This window comes from Vitis riparia, chromosome 19 (assembly GCF_004353265.1).
Source record: "Vitis riparia cultivar Riparia Gloire de Montpellier isolate 1030 chromosome 19, EGFV_Vit.rip_1.0, whole genome shotgun sequence".
NCBI lineage: Eukaryota > Viridiplantae > Streptophyta > Magnoliopsida > Vitales > Vitaceae > Vitis > Vitis riparia.
In genome coordinates, this window is record NC_048449.1 from 23,022,368 (window position 1) to 23,046,839 (window position 24,472).

General features: G+C 37.0%; 1 pseudogene; it reads left to right on the forward strand.

Annotated features, from left to right (window-relative positions):
* The first annotated feature begins 225 nt into the window (after positions 1-225).
* On the forward strand, positions 226-24,147 carry LOC117909623 (annotated as a pseudogene).
* The last annotated feature ends 325 nt before the right edge of the window (positions 24,148-24,472 follow it).

A 24,472-nucleotide genomic window follows, 5' to 3' on the forward strand; every position in this document is an offset into this window, starting at 1 on the left:
ATTAAATGCACATTATTTAATATTTTTCTATGGATAATTTTATTTCTAAAGAAAGTAATCTTTACATGGTTATTTATCCATGTGGGCCAGCCCATTAAAAACCATCAAACCAACAACCCAAGGGGCGACCCTGATCATTCTCGGCGGCCCACAACCTTCATCTCAAACAAAAGCTCTTACTCACTGAAATATGGGCAGGATCACCTTTCACACACATCTTCATACCAGCAACCACGCTACCCCAACAATCCTCCTCCATGAAAGCCCACCTCCATCACAGCAAGCAGAAAATCCATCACGTCAACCATCAACCTCCACACAGACCTAACACTGCATAGCCGTGTTTTAGGAGTGTTAGGACGTGATTAAAGAGGATCTAATTTGAGTGTTCATGGAGTTTCGCTATAAGAGGGCGATAGATCAGAGTATCAATGCTCCCTTTGTAACTTTAGGGCCAAGGAGGAATCAGTTTACCAAAAATTCTTCATGAAACCATCCATTTATCTCAGGGAACATTTATTAAGTAGAGTCAAATAGATTTACAACTAAGAGATGATTCATTCCTTTTAATGAAGCTTGGTGGAGTCAAGATTGGCAGAGATGGTAACATACCCACATCCCAAAATTGCGTTTAAAAAGGATCTTTAGCTTGAATTTTGTGTGCCCAATTTGCGTTTTTGCAGGCATTTGCACTCGAGTCGCGTCGTTTGTTTGCAATTTCACAATCTGATTTCTTTTCTATTGTGCGTTTTTTTTTTTCCTGCTAGGTTCGAATTCAAGCATCCAATTTGCGTTTTTCTGGGTATTCTTATGCCCAACTTGTGTCATTCAATTTGCAATTGTCGTTATCAGACTTCCTTCTCTCTTTTGAGACTTACATGGTTAGAGACGTCATTTCTGTGAAATTAAGAATGCATGTTTCAACTTTCACTTCTTTCTCTCTTTTCTTTTTTCTTTTATTTATGTGAAATTGGAATTGAAGAACTTATTTTGCGTTTTACAAGCTTAGCGGGTTACGTTTCTGTTCTATTTGTTGTACTGTTGGAGGTGTTTGGTGCATTTATATAACTAGGCTTGCAATTTCGCCTTCTGATAAAGGTTAAATTTTCTCCCTTTTTATTTATTTATTTTTTAATGATGTATTTGTGTTGGGTATTTGGTGAAATGGGGATTCTGTACTGGGTTTATGGCATTTTTTCAATTGGTTTGATATCTGTGAATGTGGGTTTTGTAGGGAAGATGTGCAAATTTTTTGAAAGTAAGAATGCAATTACAACTTTGATTTCCTTTATATTTATATTTATATTTTTTATGCTTATTTGCGTATTGGTTGATGTCAAAATTCATCTAATGGGTTGTTTTTTATTGCTTTGGATTGGTTTAATGTAGTTGGATGGTGGATTTTGTTTCTAAAACTTAGGGTCAATTTCTATTTTTTTATTTTTTTATTTTTTATTTTTATTTTTTCAATTTGAAGACCTAGGAGTGAGTCTATGTGATTGGAATTGATGTACTCAAGTTTTTGGATTTTGCTGATTGCCTTGATAAACTTGGCTTGCAGAGCCTTAAAAAATAAACTATACTCACTAAGCTATATCTCAGATGATACTTCGTCAGGGCGTGAAATGCAACTTGGAGTCTTTGTATTTTTAAAATTATTTGGGTTATTCTATTCTGAATATTTGGTAAAATTAGAATTCATGTACTGAACCTTTTTCAAGTTCTTTTGGTTGGCTTGATATATTTGGTTGTGGGGTTTGTAGATGTGGTGAGGGATGATCCTACAAACAATGTCCTGGATGCAATTTTGTCGAAACTTGGAATGCAGCTTCACAGGAGGGATCAACACCCAATTGGAATTCTGAAGAATGCAATATATGATTATTTTGATGCCAATTACTCAAACAAATTTGATAAGTTTGACGACCTTTGCCCAATAGTCTCCACAAAAGAGGTTTGACCATTAAGAAATAAAATAGAAATTGTATGCATGTTTTTTTTTTTTTTTTTTTTTTTCACTTTTTTGAGCCATACATTGCACTATTTGGAACTTGTATTATCTTGCTATGACTGGTGCTTGACATTTTGCTACTGTTTATATTTATTTTGCTGTTGGTTTTTTCCCTGTCCTAAGCGTTTTAACATTTAAGAATCCATGAAAGTGGTATTTGCATATGTTGCCAATTATTCCATCGACGATGTTCTAAGTAGGGAGCCTAGTATCCAAACTTCTATCCAAACTTACATATAAAAAAAAGTCCAGAACAGGCATTCAGTTTACCAGGTTTATCAATTCTCTCCAATGTTATTCAACTCTTAAATGCAGTATTCTGGACGTACTCCAAATTTGAAATTCCTTTGGTAAAATAAAGGCATGGTACTTACAATGGTCTATTAAGGAAAAGGTTTGTTTGACCTAGCTTTTGTACAAAAAATTCAAAGATAGTCTTGCAGATATGTATCGTATGGGTGTATATTTCTCTATCATGATACAAGTGAGAAAAAATTCAGGAAAGTTGTTTTGTTTAAAAAAAAATTGAAAGTTAATTTATGTTTTGAGAGGGACATTAGACAACATAGGATTGAAAGGGACATGTTGTCTCTTAGGAAAATATAATTCATAGCATTCTCAATCACTTACAAGTTATTTTAGTCCTTTTAAATTGATTTATTTAATTTTTTTCTTTGTTGTAGGCAAGCAAAGAATATATTTACAACACCTACTATTATCATTATTTTGGTACTTAGCATTGATGGAGATTGTAAAAATTCTCTAATAGTATTGCAGGAGAAAAATAATATTTATGAATTTTTGTTAAACACAATTGTCATAATGATAATAATTAATTAGAATAATATAAGTTTGTAATTGGAAAATTTTTTAAAAATAAAAGCTTTTGGAAATAGTTTGAATAGGAGTAGAAATTCTTGGATTTCATGGAGAGCTTAGGTGGGATCTAATGCATGGGGTTGTTTGCTATCTATTTTAGTATTTGCTGCTCTTCTCTCTTATAGGTGTTCAGTTGCAGCTTGTATTCTCTGAGCGTACTTGGGTTGTGCCCCCTTTTGTGTTCTTCAATATAATCTTCAGGCTCATGACTAGTGCAATTTCTACTAATTGAACACTTTTCACTTCAAATAATATTCAGTAATCTAAATAGCATTTATCAAATTATTTCTAACTCACCATTATATTTATAAAGAACCCAAAATATGAAAATTTCTTCTTAGGCATGAGAAATTGTCATTGTTATAAACCCCATGTTTGTCTTGTACTTACAAGCATAATTATAAAGCATGATCTGCACGTCTTATCATGAAATATAACAATGTCATAAAATAGATGATTGATAAAATATCAGAAGTCCATTGCAAATGCTTAATGGAACCGAAAATTATTACAGAGCAAGTGCATATTTCACTCAAACTTTTATGCAGTAGTGGTAGCTTATAAACTCACAACTTGGACTTTATATGGTGCAAATGTATGTTATCAGCTATTGCTTTTGACTAGTCATGAGTAGATACTATTTATAAAAGGACACAAAGGAGGATATAATCCAAGTGCACTTGTAGTCGACAAGTTACTCTTGGCATCAAAATTGAAAGAAACAACAATGGAGAAAAGCAGCAGAAAGTGCCCCTACCTCCCAAACTGTCAATGAACTACTGGAAGGATCTACTACTATTCAAGATAACTTCTTCTAAGCACAGCTACATGTAACAGTTCTTAGCCTGCGCTATGGTATCAAGAGGTAGGCTCATTGGAACATGCCTATTTTGATGGATTTTAGTTTGTGGGGATAGTTAAAGTGTAAAGTGTTTGATAAAATAAATTTGCTAGTTTTGATAAATTGAAATTACTACTGAATGAAATGTGAAGCTAGATATTAGGAGGAGAAAGAAAGATAATTAATTTATTTGTATGACACTATGACTTATGCATTGTGAAGCTTATTGGTTGGGAATTGTTGAACAGGGGAACTTACTTAATAGGGGAGAAAGAACCACACATATTTCATGATGAGAAAATATAATTACAATAGCCAAAGGCCAAAAATATATGAGTAGTTCGCTAATTGCATATTATTGAAAAGAGAGCTGAGCAACATATGATTCATAAACTTTTTACAATTTAAAGGCCTAGGTCCAATGAGATATGTTGCATCATATTACCTAATGAACCAATGAAGTTTATGGATTTCCAAAACTTCTTGGAGAGGTTCATTATTATATGGTTTTTTTTTAGGGTTCTTTATTTTCTCTTTGCCGAGATATCTAGAATATGGCATGGTAGGTACTTTTTGCTCCATACCTCTTTGGAGCTAAATTCTTTGGCAAAGCAAGAAGAAAACAAATTAGCATCAACTTTGGCTTGACTTGAGATCACAAATCTGACTAGATATTTTGCAGTAGTGTGTTGAGGTCTAATCCGAATCTAGGTTGTGATGTGTGCATCAAAGAGTCTTTCCAGAAGCCATGAAGCTTTGAGGTGTTTTGTGATGGCATGACTGGATAATGAGCTACATTTTGGTCTGGAATTTGGAGTTTGGTTATGCAATTTCTGTATCTATATCTCCAAAATTATTAACTAATTTTAATTATTTTATCTATTTTTCAAAATAAACATTCAAAATTGAAAGTTTGTGTCACGAGTCTTCAGGCTTATCCGGAATAGAATGCCCTACATTACTTTTGCTGTTAATGCATATAATACCAGGTCATCAACACGGCCATTTGCTTGCTTATGTTGACTTTCAATGGCTTAAAATTTATGGCTTCAATGGTTATTACTGCTAAAACTCAAACTATTTTTTTTTTTGCTAGGTAAATAAGAGCTTGTATTAGAAGTGCCTAGAAGTGGCGAAAACAGTACACATGAAGTATACAAACAGATTGCCAATAAACTAGGCAAAGAAGACAAAACTTCCCCTAATAGACATATGGCCACTCCATAAAATAAACATAGACAAAGTATGATCCTCTATAACAGCTCAATTTACAAGAGTATACAAAAGGATGTTTAAAGCTTGGTTGGACTGTTGATATCATTAAATGCTCTTTCGTTTCTTTCATTCCATAAGTACATTAAGCATAAAGGGGCGACCCTCCAAGACTTCTCCCTTCTCTTACCCACAAAGGCACATACTAACAAGAAATTCCTTTTAATCGAAGAATGAAAACCACTGCACCCAAAGAGAGAAATCAAACTCCAAAGCATTGTAGCCTTTCTGCAAAACAAGATTAAATGGTCACTGGTTTTCTCTTTCTCTTTACACAAGCATATTCAAACTAATAACTAATAGTTATTGGATTTAAAGCTTGTTTGTTAATGTTCTTCATGGTTGTGCTTCTATTTTTAATCGATTCTCTTGGCCATCACCGTTTCCCCCTTATTAAGATTGGATATTTAAGTTTCAACAAAACATCCTACTAAATCCTCAAGATAGATCCTATTTATAAGGCATGGAAGTTTTGGTCAATGTCTGCTTCCAAAATTCTTATCCATATTTCTGTGAATTCTTTTGCCAGAAATTCTACTTCTTGCAGAATTTTGATGATGTCTTGGTTCCTCCTGATCACATCACTAGGAGTTACAATGATACATACTACATTGACTCTCAAACTGTCTTGAGGTGCCACACTAGTGCTCATCAAGCAGAGCTGTTGAGGAGGGGACACACTCATTTCCTTGTGACTGGAGATGTTTATCGTAGAGATTCCATTGATTCAACTCACTACCCTGTTTTTCATTAGGTTTCTTGTCTCTGATTTGATCAATGATTGTTTTCTATTAACAAGTTTCTTAATGTTTTCTTCAGTTCAATAACTTATCATGCAGATGGAAGGTGTTCGTGTCTTCTTTCCAGGTGATTGGGAGACATCTGGAATGGATGGCACGTCTTATGCGGCTGAGGATTTAAAGAAATGTCTTGAGGGTTTGGTGCAGCACTTGTTTGGTAAACTTGGATCAGGAGATTGTCTTAATCAGATGCAAACTTAATACTATCAGTTGATGCTGCAGTGAGAAATATGGGTTAAGGAATTATTTACCAGGTCTAATAATTCAAAATCTGGGAAATACTGCAAGTAAAAGGGGGGGAAAAATAATGAAATAATAAAATAATAAATTTAAGTGGGGAAAGCAATTCATGTTATGCAAAAGCAGTACAGGTTGGTCATTTAGAAGTCAAATCAAGATAGTCCAGAATAATATAGGGAATTATTTGTGATTCTCAAGGTACTTGTTAAGAATCATTGACAAATTACCTAAAGAAACATTTAAGAGTGCTATTATTATTGAAATTTCTGAAATCTATCAGAAAGGTAGTTTTCATCTTGGGGTTTACCATATACTGTATAGAATCTGCATGGGCTAAATCTGTTGAAATTTGCAGGTAGAAATGCGCTGGATTGATACATATTTCCCTTTCACCAACCCATCATTTGAACTTGAGATATATTTTTAGGTGTGCTTTTGATCTGGCTGGTGGTTACATTTTAGCACTATATATTTTGAATTTCTTTAAAACTTTGTTTTTGAACTAATTTTAGTAGAAACAGGCTCCATTTCATTTTTCTGTTTTTACCTTTTGTAAGAAAGGGTAAAAATCATTTAAAAAATGTGAACTTCAGTTTATTCCATTGCTGGCATGTGTGGCTTTCATATGTTATTAGACACTAAGATTCATAGACTGATAATAACAGTAATAACAGTAATGTTGATGATAAAATAATATAAAAGTAGAAACAAAATTAGTTGTCACCCTTTGCTTTTCTTTTAGTTTCTTTGTTTTTCTTACTCCTCTGATGTGGGGAGGGGGTGTGGGGCTCTTTGTTGTCGCCAAATGTGAAAAAGAGGATGCATTATGTCCTTTTATTTTGGACTTATAGGACCTATTATGAAGGCATTGCTTTCTTCAATGTATATTTATGACTTAAAGACATTTTTGTATTTTATTTTATGGCAACATTTTTTAGTGTCACTATTGAAGGAGAAATTCATAAGCATACATACACACATGCTAGTGGGCATACACAAACACTGATGTTCCACACAGTAATTAAAAAATTCTTGCTTTGAGGAGTATCTTTTTCCAGAACGCATGTCCATGTCAAATGGCAACATGCCAATGACTATTTGCCAGCAGATGGAATGTTGGCAACACTTTTATGGATTGAATGTTTTCCTTTCCCTGTTCCTTGTAGTGAATGATATGTACACTTTAGTTGCTCTTACATATTTGATGCATTGTGCTTCATGCCCTAACTGATGCAGAACAGAAAAGTACCAGAAAAAATGATGGGAGTCTAGGAATTACTTCCAAAAACCTTAGGCTTCGCATATAGGTTTAATTTTCATCACACGAAAAAGAAAACAATGAAAGCTGGAAGGTTTTGTGTTTTCATTCATTGATCCTTGTTAGAAAAATTAGGAGAACCCAACCTATGGTAATCACCCTAGAGGGGGGGTGAATAGGGTGATGGTCTCTTTTTGCAAATTTAAACTATGTGAATGTAAGAGACAATTATATGCAAGTATATAATAAACAATGTAAAGACAATTGCATATAAATTAAAAGAGTAGAGAAGAGAGAATGCAAACACAAGATTTTATAGTGGTTTGGCGCAACCCGGCCTACATCCACTCTCCTCTAGCTTCAATCCCAAGCTTGAGATTCCACTAATTCGAGGCTTCCAAACCAAGCTTTCAAGTAATATAATTGGATTATGGTTTCAATTCACCCTCTTGGACTTTTGGCTCCAAGCACCCTTTACACTTCTCAAGAGATATCCCAATCTTGAACAACCCCTCAAGTGATACCCCACACTTGAGAAACTTCCTCTCAAAGATTTACAAATAAATGATTTTACAAAATCCTAGTACAAAAATTTTAAGCTCAAATGATACAAGAAAACTAGGATTGAAAGGTGCACTAAGGATATGCAAGTTTTAGAATAATGATGCACTCAAAAACACTCTTCCAAGGCTCAAATATATTCAAGAAAGGTTTGGGAAGGTTAAACTCTTGAAACAATGAAGATTAGAACCTTTTTATAAAAGAAAAAAGCCAAACTAGCCGTTGGGGGTTCGACCGGTCGAGCTAGGGGTCGACTGGTTGACTAGCCGTTAGCATTTAATACTTGGCAGGTAACTGTTGGACCTCGACCGAACCTCAATCAGACCTCAACCGGTTGAGGTTCAACCTTGACCGGTTAAACAACCGTTCTGGAAGAAAGAGAAAGTTTTTTACACCCTCGATCGATTGAGCTGGGGGTCGACCTGGACCTCGACCGATTGAGCTAGGGGTTGACCCAGACTTAGACCGGTTGAGTTGGCGGTCGACCAGTTCCTCATCCAGTTCAACCGATTGAGCCGTTTTTGGCTCAACAACCAAGTTTTTTCAACTTAAAACCTTTTAAAACAAGTTTGAAAAACATTTAACACAAGGTTTTAGTTGAAAACATGAAATCATCCAATTTTTAAAATATTTAAAACAAAATAACTCTTGATGATTTTGGTGCATAAGTAAAGAATGTAATGCATGAAAATCCTAGTGCACCAACAACCTTATAAAGAGATCTTATGAAACTTGGGTCTTAAAAAACACTTCTCTTTGAGGTGGTCTTCTTCTTCATGATTTCTCCTTGACTTGATTTGTCTTTGTGATTGCCACTTTGGAAATCGTCTTGCCTAATCACACTTGAAATATAATCATTAGTTCTAAACCTTGTTTTGTTATCATCAAAATCAAGATTAACCAAACCTTGGTTTCACAATCCTTTTAGAAGATAGAGTGATCAGCTTTGTAAATACAACCCTAAGACCCCTAAGACTCTTAAGACCCCTAACACTCTTTGGAACCAATCACAGTAATAATAAAGCTGAGAAATCAGAAACTTGAATTGATAAATAAAAATTAAAAGGCACTTGCAAATATAAAGCATTAATGACTTTGGAAATAAGAACACTCCCCCCACGCCCTTTGGAAAACTCAACCTTGACAAGTTAAAGGCATGAAATTTCTCATAAAGATCACAATTCAACTACTGAAATTCATTGCTTGTGATCCACATACAATCTCAAAGTGGTCTTTCTCTCCATTTCACAAGATACTTTTGATAACCTCCTCTTCTGGTTGAAACAATTTAGTGATTAACAACTTTTCAATCTTCTCTTTCAATCAAGGGGCTGGTAGAAGATGACCATTTGGACCATTAATTGATGTAGCAGCTTTAGGATTAGCATAAAGGGTGTGGTCTTCAAGATTAGAGATCTTATTAATGCCCATATTTTCTGGCAAGTCAAGTACATAAGCGTTGGGACTTTTTTTCCTGAGAATTTTATAGGGACCAACTTTCTTTGAGTGGAGTTTCTTATAGGCACCTCTAGGATATTGTTCAGGCCTTATTCACACAATAACCATATTACCTTCAATAAGTTCAGCAAATTTTCTTTTCACATCATTGTATGACTTATTTATTTATTTGATGGGCAAGCAGGAAAAACATGTAATCATATGACTTATAATTTCATTGATGAAAACAATTTTCATTGAACATGATAATGTATGTCATCTATATGCTCACTAAAAGCATCGGCTTCAATGCTAGGTCATGCATCCATTGTTAAAGGAATGAAATCCATAGGCTTTCTAGGAAGTGATTTAGTCACAATCTCAAAAGGACTGTGACTAATAGACCTGTTCAGGGAGCTATTATTTGCAAATTCCGCCATTGATCTGATCTCCAGCTAGGCAGTGAAGTAAATGATCCAAGCTTCAATTAACAACTTCTATTTGGCCATCTGTTTGAGGGTGAAAAGCAAAAGAAAACTTTAGTTTGGCATTCAGTATTTTCCATAAAGTTCATCAGAAGTAACTCATGGACCTACCATCCAGTTTAGGAAAATCATGAAGGCGAACAATTTCCCTGAAGAAGAGTTTTTTTTTTTTTTTTGATAGGTATTCCTTGAAGAAGAGTTTAACAATTAGGCAACATCTTTAGTCCTTAAGCATGGGATAAATTGTACCATCTTGGAGTAATGATTTGTCACTACAAGTATGCAATCATGTCTCTGATAGTTTTCGGCAAACCAGGGACAAAATCCATGCATAGGTCTAGCCATGGCTCATGTGGCACAAAAGTGGCATGTATAGACCTGTATTCTTCCTTTGCCTCTTTGATAATGTGTAGGTTTGATGTTTGGAGACATTCTTAGCCACATCTTTTTTCAGACTTGGTCAATAAAAATGATTTTCCACCATTGTAATGGTTTTATCTCTTCCAAAATGACCAGTTGTTTCTCCAGCATGACGAAATGATGTTTTGGGTAAGCAAAGCCGAGTCCCTTTGAAGCAATATCAATCATGTAAAAAATCACCATATTCTCCCGAATTTCCAGGCACTAAAGCAACGCATATAGTGCTAAAATCTTTGGAAGAAGGATAAGGTCTCTTGAATGAGTCAAATCCAACAACTTGTACAGCAATAGAAGAAAGAGTGTATGCCAATTTGCTAAGAGCCACTGCAAAGAATTCTTTGTCATAGGTACAATATTTCTGCTTTGCTTCATTAAGCTTTTTGCTGAGAAATGCAGTAGGGACACCTCTAACTCTTATATTTGATGCATTGCATGCCGCTTCTAACACCTCCCGGAAAATTTGGAAGCTACAAAACCAGTGCTTCAATTAACATTTTCTCAATTTCTTTGAAAGCCTGTGATATTGCCTTGGTCCAATTCAACTGATTTTTCTTCATACAATAAATTATAGGGGTTGTAACATTGCTGAAACTTATGATGAAATGTCCATGGAACTTTTCTAGCCCATGGTAACTTTGTACTTGTTGTGATGTGTTGGGAATTAGGATGGCTTTTACTTCATTCATACTTCCAATCCTTTTGCCAAAACAACAAGCCTAAGAATACTACTGCTGAGATCATGAAAGAGCATTTCTTGAAATTTATGTAGAGCTTTTCTTGGCGAACAACTGTCATAACTTGCCATAGATGGGAGATGTGATCTCCTTTGGTCTTGCTGTAATTAAGATGTCATCAAAGTAAACAACTAGGAACTTTTCAATAAATGGCTGAAGTGCTTGATTTATGAAGCACATGAATGTGCTAGGGGCATTTGAAAGGCCAAAAGGCATGACTAGCCACTCATAGAGGCCATCTTTTGTTTTAAAGTCCGTCTTCCATTCATTTTCCAATATACTGCTTATTTGATGATATCCACTCTTTAAATCCATCTTTGAAAATATGCAAGAGCCAGCCATCATGTCATATCTAACATATGATTGAATCAAGGGATAGAAAACTGATACTTGATGGCTATCTTGTTAGTAGTGTGACTGCCAACTACTATCTTTTTTTTTTTGTGTTAGCAAGGCAGGGATAGTATGAGGGCTTAAACTTTCATGAATAGTTCCCTTGGACAACAGCTACTCCACTTGTCCTTTTAGTGCTTCATGCTCACTTGGATTCATATGATAGGCTGGAAGATTAGGCAATTGAGGCCTTGCCATAAAATCTATAAGCATGCTGAATGTTGTGCAGAGAGGAAAGTTTTTGAGCAACATCTAGGGTAGGTCTTTTCGAGCAACATCTATGGTAGTTCTTTTTGAGCAACATCTATAGTCATCAGGATCATAGGCTCTATAATCAAATGAATTTTAGTTACTTCATCTTTTTGTTGTTCTTGTTCTTCTTCATGCTCCATTCTGATGTACAAATTGTTCTTTGGACAATTTAGGTTATTTGGCCAGGTTGTTGACACTTAAAACACCTATTAACCTTACCCTTAGGATTAACGGCATTAGAAGAATGCAACTTAGACCTTGTAGGTTGGATAAATGGCTTGAATTGGCCTATTCTTGCACTGCAACCTACATCAGTGAACCTTCTCTGCACTGGTTCTATGGATGAAACTCACATCCCAAGTACTCCTCCATATCTAATGCAAATTGAAAAGCATGTTCTAGGCTATATAATAGCTTTCAAGGGAGATCTGGCTGAGGGAGGGGGATAGAAACATGGGTTTCTTCCATCGTATGGCAAACGCTCATCGTAGAAACAATTCTTTGGACATAATTAAGATCAATGGGGAATGGCTTTCAGAGGAGCAGAGATTAGGGAAGGAATTGCTAATGCTTTTCATTAGCTGCTATAAGAAGATACGGGGTGGAAGGCGGACATTGGGAGGCTTCAGCTTGATCAAATCAGTCAATAAGAAGCAGAGAATCTGGAGAGTCTTTTTACAGAGGATGAAGTTCATACGGCTTTGATGGAGATGAATGGGGATAAAGCCCCTGGTCCGGATGGCTTTACTATGGCTTTTTGGCAAAGTTGTTGGGATTTTGTTAAAGAGGAGATCCTAGAAATGTTTAAGGAATTCCACGAGCATAGCTCTTTCCTCAAGAGCCTCAATAAGACTTTTCTGGTTTTGATTCCCAAGAAAAGTGGGGCTGAGGACTTTGGAGATTTTAGACCTATTAGTCTTATGGGGGGGCTTTATAAGTTATTGGCTAAAGTGCTAGCTAACAGGCTTAGAAAGTGGTTGGAAAGGTGGTCTCCACTTCTCAAAATGCCTTTGTGATGGGAAGACAAATTCTTGACGCTTCTTTAATTGCAAATGAAGTGATAGACTCGTAGCGGAAACGAAACGAAAAGGGTCTTATTTGCAAATTGGACATAGAAAAAGCTTATGACAACATCAATTGGAAGTTTTTGTTGAAGGTTTTGCAAAAGATGGGCTTTGGGTCTAGTGGTTGGGGTGGATGTGGAGTTGCTTGTCTTCAACCAAATTCTCAGTTTTGGTTAATAGGGTGCCTGCTGGCTTCTTCCCTAGCACTAAGGGCCTTAGACAAGGAGATCCCCTATCTCCTTATCTCTTTGTTATGGGAATGGAAGTGCTGGATGTTCTTATTAGGAGAGCCGTGGAGGGGGGATTTTTATCAGGGTGTAACATTAAGGGTGGCAGTAGATCCTTTTTGAACATCTCCCATTTATTTGTTGCTGATGACACAATTGTGTTTTGTGAGGCTAGTAGGGAGCATCTAACTCACTTAAATTGGATTTTACTCTGGTTTGAAGCAGCTTTAGGTCTAAGGATTAACTTAGCCAAAAGTGAAATTATTCCAGTTGGAGAGGTGGAGGAGATTGAAGAGTTGGCTGTTGAGTTAGGCTGTAGGGTGGGGTCCTTACCCTCTCAGTATTTGGGACTTCCTCTAAGGGCTCCTAATAGAGCTCCTTATATGTGGGATGGGGTGGAAGAGAGAGTAAGGAGGAGACCTGCGCTTTGGAAACGGTAATATATCTCCAAAGGGGGAAGAATCACTTTAATAAAAAGTACTTGGCTAGCATGCCAATCTATCAAATGTCTATTTTCAGAATGCCCAAGATTGTTGCTAGAAGGCTAGAGAAAGTGCAAAGGGACTTCCTATGGGGAGGGGGAAATCTGGAGGGGAAAATTCATCTAGTTAATTGGGAGATGGTTTGTACAGACAAGGAAAAGGGTGGGCTAGGCCTTAGGAAGCTAGCCATGTTGAACAAAGCGTTGCTTGGAAAGTGGATATGGAGGTATGCTTGTGACAAAGATAATCTTTGGAAGCAAGTGATTACGGTGAAGTATGGGCAAAAGGGTCTTGGATGGAGGCCAAAGAAGGCTAATGGGGCGGTTGGAGTAGGGGTTTGAAAGGAGATTTGGAAAGAATCAAATTGGTGTTGGGATAACATGATATTCCGAGCTGGGAAGGGCACCAAGATCAAATTGTGGATAGATGTTTGGTGTATTGATACAGCGCTGTCCCATTGCTTTCCTCATCTCTTCGTCATGGTCGTTCAAAGGAGTTCAACGGTTGAAGAAATGTGGGACCAAAATTCTGGTCAAGGAGGTTGGAACCTAAATTTTTTGAGGGACTTCAATGATTGGGAGCTAGATATGATTGGGGATTTGCTCCATGTGCTGAGGGGTCATAGGCCTTCTTTGAAGGAAGACTTAGTTTTTTGGAGGCAAGGAAGAATGGTCAGTTCAGGGTCAAGGAAGCTTATAGCTTGTTGACCAATCCTAATGAAACCGGCTTTCCTTCAAGAAGTATTTGGGTGGCTAGGGTGCCAACTAAAGTCGCCTTCTTTGCTTGGGAGGCGACGTGGGGGAAGGTGCTTACTCTGGATAGACTACAAAGAAGAGGGGTGCAACTTCCGAATTGTTGTTTTTTGTGTGGGTGTGAAGAAGAAAATGTAAATCATATCCTTATACATTGTATAGTGGTTAGAGCTTTGTGGGATATTGTCCTTGGGTTAATAGATGTTAAATGGGTCTTTCCAGAAACTGTAAAGGAGGTCTTAATTAGCTGGAGGGGCTCCTTTGTGGGAAAGAAAAGGAAAAAGGTTTGGGATTCCATTCCGTTGTGTATTTTTTGGACGGTATGGAAGGAGAGGAATAGATTAGCTTTTAGGGGGGGTGTGTTGAATATTCAGAAGTTAAAGAATTTTTTTGTCTGTAATTTGTAGAGTTGGGCCAAATTGTATTTAGGTGAGGAGACTTTCTCTCTTATAGGCTTCCTGGAGTGGGTAGCATCCACTTAAGGGGAGGCGATTCTTTTTATCTTTGTTTTTTGAGGCCCTAGCCGCCTTGTATACCCCCTGTATGCTTTGTGGCTTTTTGCCTATTTATTAATGCATTTCCTTTGACTTATCATAAAAAAAAAAAAAAAATGTTCTAGGCTGTATAATGGCTGATGCATCAACTCTCTTCTCATTTTAGGTCTCAATCCAGCTTTGAATCATGCAAGAGTTTGCCCTTGGATCTTCTACTATTTGACTCCAAGTCTTTAGCTCATGATATCTTTGCATGTACTTTGGTCTCTGCAACAGACATGTTGTTCTGATTCATAGTAATGAGGTGATTACATAACTTATTACAATAATTGATCCTGCATGTATTTTTCACATAGCTTATCCTTCATCTCCTGCCATGTGCTGACAGGTGGTAGCCTCATCTTCCCATCTTCCTAGTATCTCTTTCAACATCTGTCCACTAATCTTTTGCTAAGCCTATTAGTTTCATTTTAGTAAACCACTCTCTCTGTTCATCATTCATACATACCAATCAAAACAGTCCTCAATTGTAGCTAGCCAATCAAGAAATTGAGTAGCATTGCCCTTCAAATTAGAACTTCTCCTTTTACTTTCCTTGTGATATCTTCAGCAGTTTCACAAGGTTTGCACCTTGTTTCAGGTAGTCCTCTAGCCCATTCAGATATAGGATATTGTGGTGCATGTCCGATGTTCCTCCAAGTTTTTGTTGTTATTAATTTGAGATAATTCTCCTTGCACAACACGTGCTAAATCATTAGTGGGCTGAGATATTTGTGTCTCAATGTTGCTTAGTTGAATATGCAGGCTATCAAGCTGTTCCATCACCACATAGTATCTCATCATGTTGACTATTAGATAAATCTATTTTGAAACTCCTGCTAGGTCTTGTAATCATGATCTCAGCTTGCTCTGATGCCAAAATTGATGCCGAACAGAAAGGTAAAAGAAAACATGTTGGGACTCTAGGGATCACTTCCAAATCTTAGGCTTCACACTTAAGTTCAGTTTGCATCACGCAAACAAGTTGAACTATCACAGTACGATTGGTTCATAATAAGGTGTCATCTGATTGGTTCTCGTGGAGACAACCTGTGATCATTCAAACTGGAGGCTGCACCTGATTGATTACATTGAAAGTTGGAAGGTTTTGTATGAGATAAATGAACCAACTTTATACACTATAACTCTAGACCTTAGACTCTTTTGGAGCTAATGGCAATACTAATGAAGTTGGAAAATCAACAATGTGAACTGATAAAAAAAATTGAAAGACTCTTGAAAATGTAAAGCATTAATGATTTTGGAAATAAGAACACTTGTGATCCTTTGACTAGACTCATAAACAAAACTTAGACTGAAATCCACATTGAAGTATATAAAATCCCGACTGGGCCTATTATCATCCAAAGTGTGCCAAATCATAATTTGGGCTTTAAGAGTCCAATCTCTATGCATTTGTTAACCTTTCACAGGTGATTGCCACTTGTCTTCATCGCTAACAAACACGATTATAGCATCAGAGAAGAGCCATGTCCCCAAATCTGGCAGTAAAAGTTCTTTTTACAAGCTAACCTCAGGGATCCAATTACTACATTATTGTGTTAACCATGAGCATTGGTGCTCCTGTTCTGCTTGCATGGTTACACTGAACCTGCTATCTAAATGTGTTGGTTGACCAAATGAGAAACTCTAGGAAAATGAAGGAATTCATAGTGACATAGCTACATTGAATGCAACTTGTGTGTTTGTGTGAACAGGATTGGGCGAGTTAAAGAGAGTTTTTAGAAGGGAGAATACCTTTTTAATTGGTCTTAGTGTTCAGTATGCAGCTGGTTCAGTGATCATGAGGCCAGTTTATAATACAATTTTCTTGAGATTTTTATTGAAGTGATCCCTTGAAAAGTCAGGCTACTTTTTCAAGAAGTAAATGTTTTTTCTTGTAGGTTGTAAAAGATGCATTCTCAGAATAGGTGCCTTGATTATGTTTCTTCAGCAGAAGAACCTACAATTAGGGTCCTGTGTATATCCTTTCTTTGAATTTTCATAAATTTACCAGTATTAACTTTCTATTTTAGGACTAACTGTTCAGAAAATCTATGGAAAAGACTAAAGAGTAAGTACTAGGTAGTTCCTCCAAGGGCTGCTAAAAAGCACTTCCCAGGGCCATGAGCCAAAACTGGGCCACATGGAAAGGGGTTGTAACAAGTCACTTGAGTAGGGGTTGTTAGAAGCCATCATTAGTCAAGATTGGTTTTAGATTCAACTTTAGGAATTTATTTATTTTTCCTGATTTCTCTTTTATTTTTAGTTACATAATCATATTTGACTCTTGTTTTCCACTCTAAATTCACAATATGTGAACCTTATGATAGAAATTTTTAACTTCAGAACATGAGTTGGAATGTATCAGAGAAGAAAGTTTCAAATCCCTGGACTAGCATTTCTGTAATGCCTCAATGAAATTGTATTGTATGATTATCTACTTGAAGTAGCAAACCATTATCCTTTTACTGCCATTGAATTGTGAAACCATTATGCCATTACATTGATATTTCCAAATGAATGGTTTTAATTTGAATAGTTTTGTATTAACTTATTATTTGACAATTATTGCCTATAGTTTTTTGGCGGAACTGCTATGATCTCACTAAGCAACATCCATTGATAATTTATCAGGAGAAATGGTTGGAAGTTTTAGGTTGTGGGGTGACAGTAAGAAATATTAAAGAAAAGTGGGAAAACAGGTAATGTTGCTTGGGCTTTTGGGCTTGGATTGGAATGGCTAGCAATGGTTCTGTTTGGGATACCTGCTATGTGAGGTTGTAAGAGGAGTTGCTGGAGATCTTGTCCAGGAGGTATGCCTTTTTATGTTTCTTCTTGTAAATTGTTCATTAGCTATAGATCTCTTCATGGTTCACTTGGTAGAATTTTCCTAACCATTTGTATAGTTACACTGAAAGCACCGAACCAATTTGTGTTTTAATTAGGGGTGTTCAGGGTTTGGTTTGTTTAGTTTCGAACTTTAAAATAAAACCAAACCAGTCTAATTGGTTTTATGTATTAGGAACCCAAACCGGCCTAATCGGTTTTATGTATTAGGAACCAGACTAATTGAACTTAAAGAGGGAACTGATCGGTTCAGTTCAGTTTAATAACAATAATTGATGTAAGTTAATTTACTATATTTCGGTCAACAAATAAAGTGATTTTTTTTTTTTTTTAATCAATTTGGGTCAAAACCAAAAAGCTCATAATAGGACATTGTTGGTCAAAAAGCTTAAAATAGTTTATTACAAGAAGTTGCTTTAGAGTTTGCTCAAATTACATCATTGTAACTCATTTCAAATCATATTATTGTAACACAGCCGAATGAATAACTATTGTTATAGTCTATGCTTATCATACTAAGTTTGGTTTGGGATTCTATCGAGTGTGAAAGAAGTGCACCAAATTAATAACGTAACCAATGGTTATTGTATATTTTAGGTGAATGTATATAACTTTTGGTTTGGTTTGGTTTATTATTTGTTTTCTAAATGGCATACTTCGGTTTCTTTTAGAAAACCGAAATTGTTGAAAAATCTTTAAAAATTGATTGGTTTAGGCCAGTTTGGCTCAGTTCTATCATTTTTGTCCATTTAATCGGTTTTTTACACACCCCTAGTTTTATTTCACTTTTTAGTTCTTGGACTTTCTATGAAAATAATATTGTTGTCATGAAGCTACTGAGGCAGTTATGGACCAATTCCATCCTCTGAAGCTGCTCATAAAAGAGATCCTCTCTCTTCTTTTCTATCTACCATCAGTTGCAATAATAGATCCAGTTTGCACAAAGCCAAGCTTAGAAAATCTGGTCATTGACAACCTGAATAGTCTCTGGGAGCATCCAGTATCTTTTCTCCTTTGTGAGGGTGGATATGCTAACATGTTCTGGGTCCCCTGCATAATTTTTCATAGGTTGCAGAGCTGCTGTGTCCGTATAGGAAATAACATGTTCTTCCTTCATAGCTTTAAATGCCATCAGGAATTGGATATGCTAATATGAGTGGGAGGACTGCAGATGGGGGACTTATGAAGACCTCCACTCTGATTCATTGATGCCAAACATATAATTGTGATAAAGAGAGGCTTTGGAAGTTAATATTCTTTTAAAGTGTTTCATATATTGAAGGTTTATAAAGAGGTCAAAATTGTGAAATTACTATTCTCTATATAATAGGATCGTAGTCAATTTTTCATTCAAAATTTGTCATATATTCCAAGATGATTGTTAACAATCTGATCTATAGTGAAACAGTGGCCATAAAAAGTCCCTATTTTCCTAGTGCCTGAAAGTGAAGCTCCATTCTGAAGTTTTCTAAACTATAAGATACATTTTTGACTTCCAGGTGCAATTGATCGACAATTTCACCAAGAAGAAAGGAATGACCAGTCAATGTTATCGGATAGCATACTGGTCCATGGAGCGTTCGCTTACAGATGAGGAGATAAACGAGTTGCAGGTATTTTATGTTTAGGGGATTTTGTACAAGTGATTAGTATTTCATCTTGATTACAGGTAATGACTAATAACCCGAAATTTGGCTATGATTCTGGGTGCAGTGGAATGTTAGGGAGCAAGTGCAGAGCGAGTTGAAGGTTGTTCTTAGATGATATTTCTGATGCTGACAACCTAATTTTACTATCTCACTCTTGTAAGTTTCCTTATGGACATTTTCTATTATTATTCTTTTTGTTCCTACCTTGTACATTTTACAATTGTCAACAAGAGTTTGAACTAGGTACAGTCGGGAAATTAGGCATTCAAAACCAGCTTCAATGGGAGAAACACTTTGAGGAAAATAAGGAAAATGTACTAGAAAGAATAATGCATATGTTGTTCAATGTGAAATTTATTTTTGTATACAATGTTTCTCTAATAATTTTAACAATGCCTGACCTTAAATATAGTAATTAATTGCTCTTTTGCAGTTGTATATCCATAAGGTAAAAAATCTCTTATAGAAGAAACCGAATGTCTTACTCCATGCTTTGCTAACACTCCCTGCCCAATTGCTTCAGCAATGAACCTAACAAAATGGCCATATCAATTCTGATCTAATATCAATAATATGGAGTTATGACCCCTCAAACTTCTAGGGTTCTCTTTTTTTTCTTGGTCATCCGTGATATTACAATGGTAGAAGCTACTTCTAATAGGAGATTGGAGAGGCCTAAAGCTTTTGCTTGCAATGAACTCTCTAAAAAGGTTACGATCTTTGCCTCAATGGCTAAACTCTGACTTGCATATATAGAGAATTCTCTTATTATTATACCTAACTGGTCATTGAGTAACTCTCTAATCCCCAACTCCCCTAGTTACCCAAAGAACTCCATTAACAATTAGCATATAACTTATGCAGCACATGCTACACTGATGGAGCCTTTAGGAACTATTTTCATGTTTGTTAGGCTAATTCATCCTCAATATTATGTCAATGCCAACTTTTAGCTTGAGTTTGAATTGCCTATATTATGGAAAGGAAATAAGATAGGAAGAAACATGAAATTCTCTTGTTTGATTTACTATGAAAAATATGACGAAAAATAAAATATAGTAGTGTTTGAAGAAATGGAGTAACAGAAACGAGGAGAAAGAGAAAACAGAGTAAGAGAAAAACAGAGTAATGCTACTGGTTCTTATTTCTCTGTTGTAATATCATTACACTTCTGTAGTTTTTATATACGTAGTTGTTGATACCTATAACTAACTTGAGAGATTGGTTTTAAACAGAAATGATCAGTTGAAACTAACTGAACTTAGTAATTCACTGATCTGAACTTAGTAACAAACACAACTGAGTTCACTAACAGCCCCCCTCAAACTCAGGGTGGACTTTGGTTGACACTGAGTTTGGCACGTATGGTGAGGAATCTGGAGTTGGGAATTGCCTTAGTGAAGACATCTGCTAGCTGATCAGAGGAAGGTACATGATGGATTTGGATTTGTTTCTGAAGAACTTTTTCTCGAACAAAATAAAGATCAATTTCGATATGCTTAGTCCGAGCATGAAGAACGGGATTAGCCGAGAGGTACACTGTGCTGAGGTTGTCACACAAAATAACCGGAATTGTGGAGGAAGATATGTTTAATTCTTTGAGGAGAGACTGCAGCCAAGAAATTTCAGCAACTAAGGTAGCTACACTCCGATATTCTGCCTCGGTGGAAGACTTAGAGACTGTGTGTTGCTTTCGGGAGTGCCAGGAAACCAAGTTTGGACCATGAAAAAGGCAATATCCCGATGTGGAGTGGCGATCATCAACATCTGATGGCCAATTCTGCATCACAAAAGCCTATCAAGTTGAAGTGTGAGTTGGAGCTGCACTGAAGATGGAGTCCATGGTGAAGAGTGCCAGCCAGGTAGCGTAGAATTCTCTTGACAGCCTTCCAATGAGCAGTCAGAGGAGCTTGCATGAATTGGCAAACTCGGTTGACACTATAGGTGATATATGGACGTGTGATGGTGGCATATTGGAGGGCAGCAACAGTGCTTCTATAGAGTTGAGTGTTGCTGAATGGAGCACTTCCAGAGTTGGATAGGGACTGGTTAGATACCATAGGTGTGGGAATCGGCTTTCCATGAAGCATCTTGGTTTTTTGAAGTAGATTGGAGATATACTTGGCCTGTGACAAGTGCATTCCAACAGATGTATGCTTGACTTGAATACCCAGAAAGTAATCAATATCTCCAAGATCTTTGAGAGCAAATTGGTTGTTGAGCTGAGTGATCACATGTTGAACAAACTGATCATTGCTGCCTGTGATAAGAATATCATCCGCATATACTAGAATGTAAGTGGAGTGAGTAGGTGTGATGTTGATAAATAGGGATTGATTTGATTTAGTGGATGAGGAACCAAGAGTGCCAAGTGCTTGATGTAGCTTTTCGAACCAAGCTTTAGGGGCCTGTTTGAGGTCATAAAGAGATTTATTTAGCTTGCAAACATAGTTCAGGTTGAGAGGGTCGATAAAGCCTTCAGGTTGATGCATGAATATTTCTTCATGTAGGTCGCCATTGAGAAAGGCGTTATTGACATCTAGTTGTTGAACTTTCCATTGTAGATTAAGGCAATAGTGAGAACAATGCGAATGGTAGTCGGTTTGACAACCGGGCTAAAGGTTTCATTAAAGTCAAATCCAGCAACCTGATGAAAACCCTTAGCAACTAAACGGGCCTTGTATTTGTTTATAGTTTCATTGGGATTCTCCTTAACTTTGAACACCCATTTGCAGCCGATCAATTTGCGATCAGTGGGAGGAGGGACAAGATTCCAAGTGTTGTTTCGGAGGAGAGTGAGATATTCATCAGTCATGGCCTGTTTCCAATGGCTAAGTTGGAGGGCTTCATGGACTGAAGTGGGAATGGTAGAAATGAGATAGGCCTTTGGTTTAAAGATGCCATTTTTGGATCGAGTGATCATATGATGGGTGGGAAGAGGAGAGGCAGAGGATGGTGGAGGATGTGATGCTACGTTGTGGTTAGAGGTGGCAAGAGATATTGGTGGGTTGGTTGGAGAAGAGGTTGAACAAGATGTTGAAGAAGGGAGAACCATTAGTGGGAAAGAGGTTTGATAGGGAAGGGAGGTGGATGAAGAGCTGAAAGAAGAAGTTTTCTGTTTTTGGGAGTGCAGCTGGGCAAATGGGAAGGCATGTTCATCAAAGATAACATCACGGGAAATCAATATGTTACCATTAGGGTTGAGACATTTATAGCCCTTGTGGTTGAGACTATATCCAAGGAATGTGCAGGGAATGGACCTAAATTGTAGCTTGTGGTGGTTGAAGGGCTGAAGGTTGGGGTAGCACATGCAGCCAAAGACTTTGAGCTGAATTATGATGGTTTTTGGTGGAAGAGAACTTCTAAGGGAGATTTGTTTTTCAAGACTGGAGTAGGCAATCGATTAATGAGATAAACATTGGTGCGAAATGCTTCATCCCAGTATTTAAAGGGAAGAGAGGCTTGAGCAAGAAGGGCAAGGCCATGTTCAACAATGTGTCGGTGTTTACGTTCAGCAAGTCCATTTTGTTCGTGAGTGTAAGGACATGAAATACGGTGGATAATTCCATTGGAGGTAAGGTATTGAGTGAATGAACGATATTCGCCACCCCAATCAGATTGCACAGCTTTGATCTTGTGGCCTAATTGAAGTTCAACTTGAGACTTGAAGTGAAGAAAGACTTAAAATGCTGCAGACTTATGTTTAAGCATGTAAATCCAAGTGAATCGGGAGTAGGCATCAATGAAGTGAATATAGTATCGATGTCCATGTGAGGAGGGTGTTGAGGCTGGCCCCTATAGGTCAGTATGTATAAGTTCTAAGGGTTTGGTTTAGGAGGATGTTGAATGCAAGAATGGGGACTTAAGAATTTTCCCCATGCAACAAGCAGAACAGATAAGAGAAGGAATTTTATTAAGATGAGGGAGATTACATTTATTGAGTACAAGAGAAACGATATGTGAGGAAGGGTGACCAAGTCTATTATGCCACAATACAAAGGGAGATGTAGGTGAAGCAGGTACTGTTGGTTTCTTGGACGGGAGAGCTGCAGAAGCAAAGCATGAAGAGTTGAAAGTTTTTGCACTGTGAAGGCAGGGAGTTGGATGTTGAAGTGGGAGTTTCAGTTGTGTGTTATCAAACACATATAATCCTCCCTTAAGTTGGCCATGCATGAGGACTGTCTGGGTGGCAAGATCCTTGACAAAACAAGAGGTAGGATGAAATTCAAAGAATACATGATTATCAACAGCAAACTTAGAAACACTAAGAAGATTTTTTGTAATTTCTAGTACATGGAGAAGTTGTTTTAAGGCAAGTGTTTTAGAGGGAATGAATGAAGATGAAAATGAGGTGTGACCAATGTGATGAATAGGGAGACCCTTACCATTTCCCACGAAGACTTCGTCTGATGAAGGAAACTGTGATTTGGTCAGGAGATTGTTGAGATTTGGTGTAAGGTGATGAGTGGCTCTAGAATCCGGGTACCAGTTGTTGTCTTGGATCATTTCTGGTGTTTTGGTCTTACTGATGGAGATGAGGTTCCTGGGAAAAAAATTTCAGATAGTTGTTGCTGAAGATGAGCCATGTTTCCTTGTGGACGATTTCCTTGAAGTTGTGAGGGCCCTGTAAAAGATTGATCAAATCGGTAGTAGCACTGCATGACAACATGACCACTTCTTCCACAAAGTTGACATTGAGGTTTGTTGTTGCCTTTCTAGGAGCCTCGACCATGGCGTCCTCTTCCTCGTTGAGTGAAGTTCCCATGGAAGTGTTGCATTCCATTTCCAAAATGTGTAGGTGGATGGAAATTTGAGTTTCTAGTACCAGCTCTGTAGTTGAAATGTGGAGAACCATTTTGAGTAAAGTGTGGAGAGCTATTGGTTGTGATGAGATGGGCCAAGCTAGGAGTGGAAAGATCTGCAATCTTGATATTTTTCTCAATACGGCTTTCTTGAGCAAGAAGAAGGGTTTCAATTTCCTCAACTGTGTATGGATCAAGTTTGGAATTGACAGAGATGATGAAGGTTTCATAATCTTGAGGGAGACCTTCAAAAATTGCATCTATGTGATCTTTGACAGAAATCTTGTGGCCAACCTGGGCAAGAAGATCAACTACATTTATGATCTTAAGGAGGTAATCAGTTATAGACAAGTCCCCCTTCTTGGTGTTGTGCAATTGCGTTTTGAATTGAGTTACTTTGGCTATTACTTGAGTAGCAAAGTATAGTTCAAGGGTTTTCCATACCTGGGCTGAAGTGTCACAATTCACCATTCGAGTGAGAAGAGCATCAGATATAGATGCAAGAAGCCAAGACATAATAAGCTGATCTT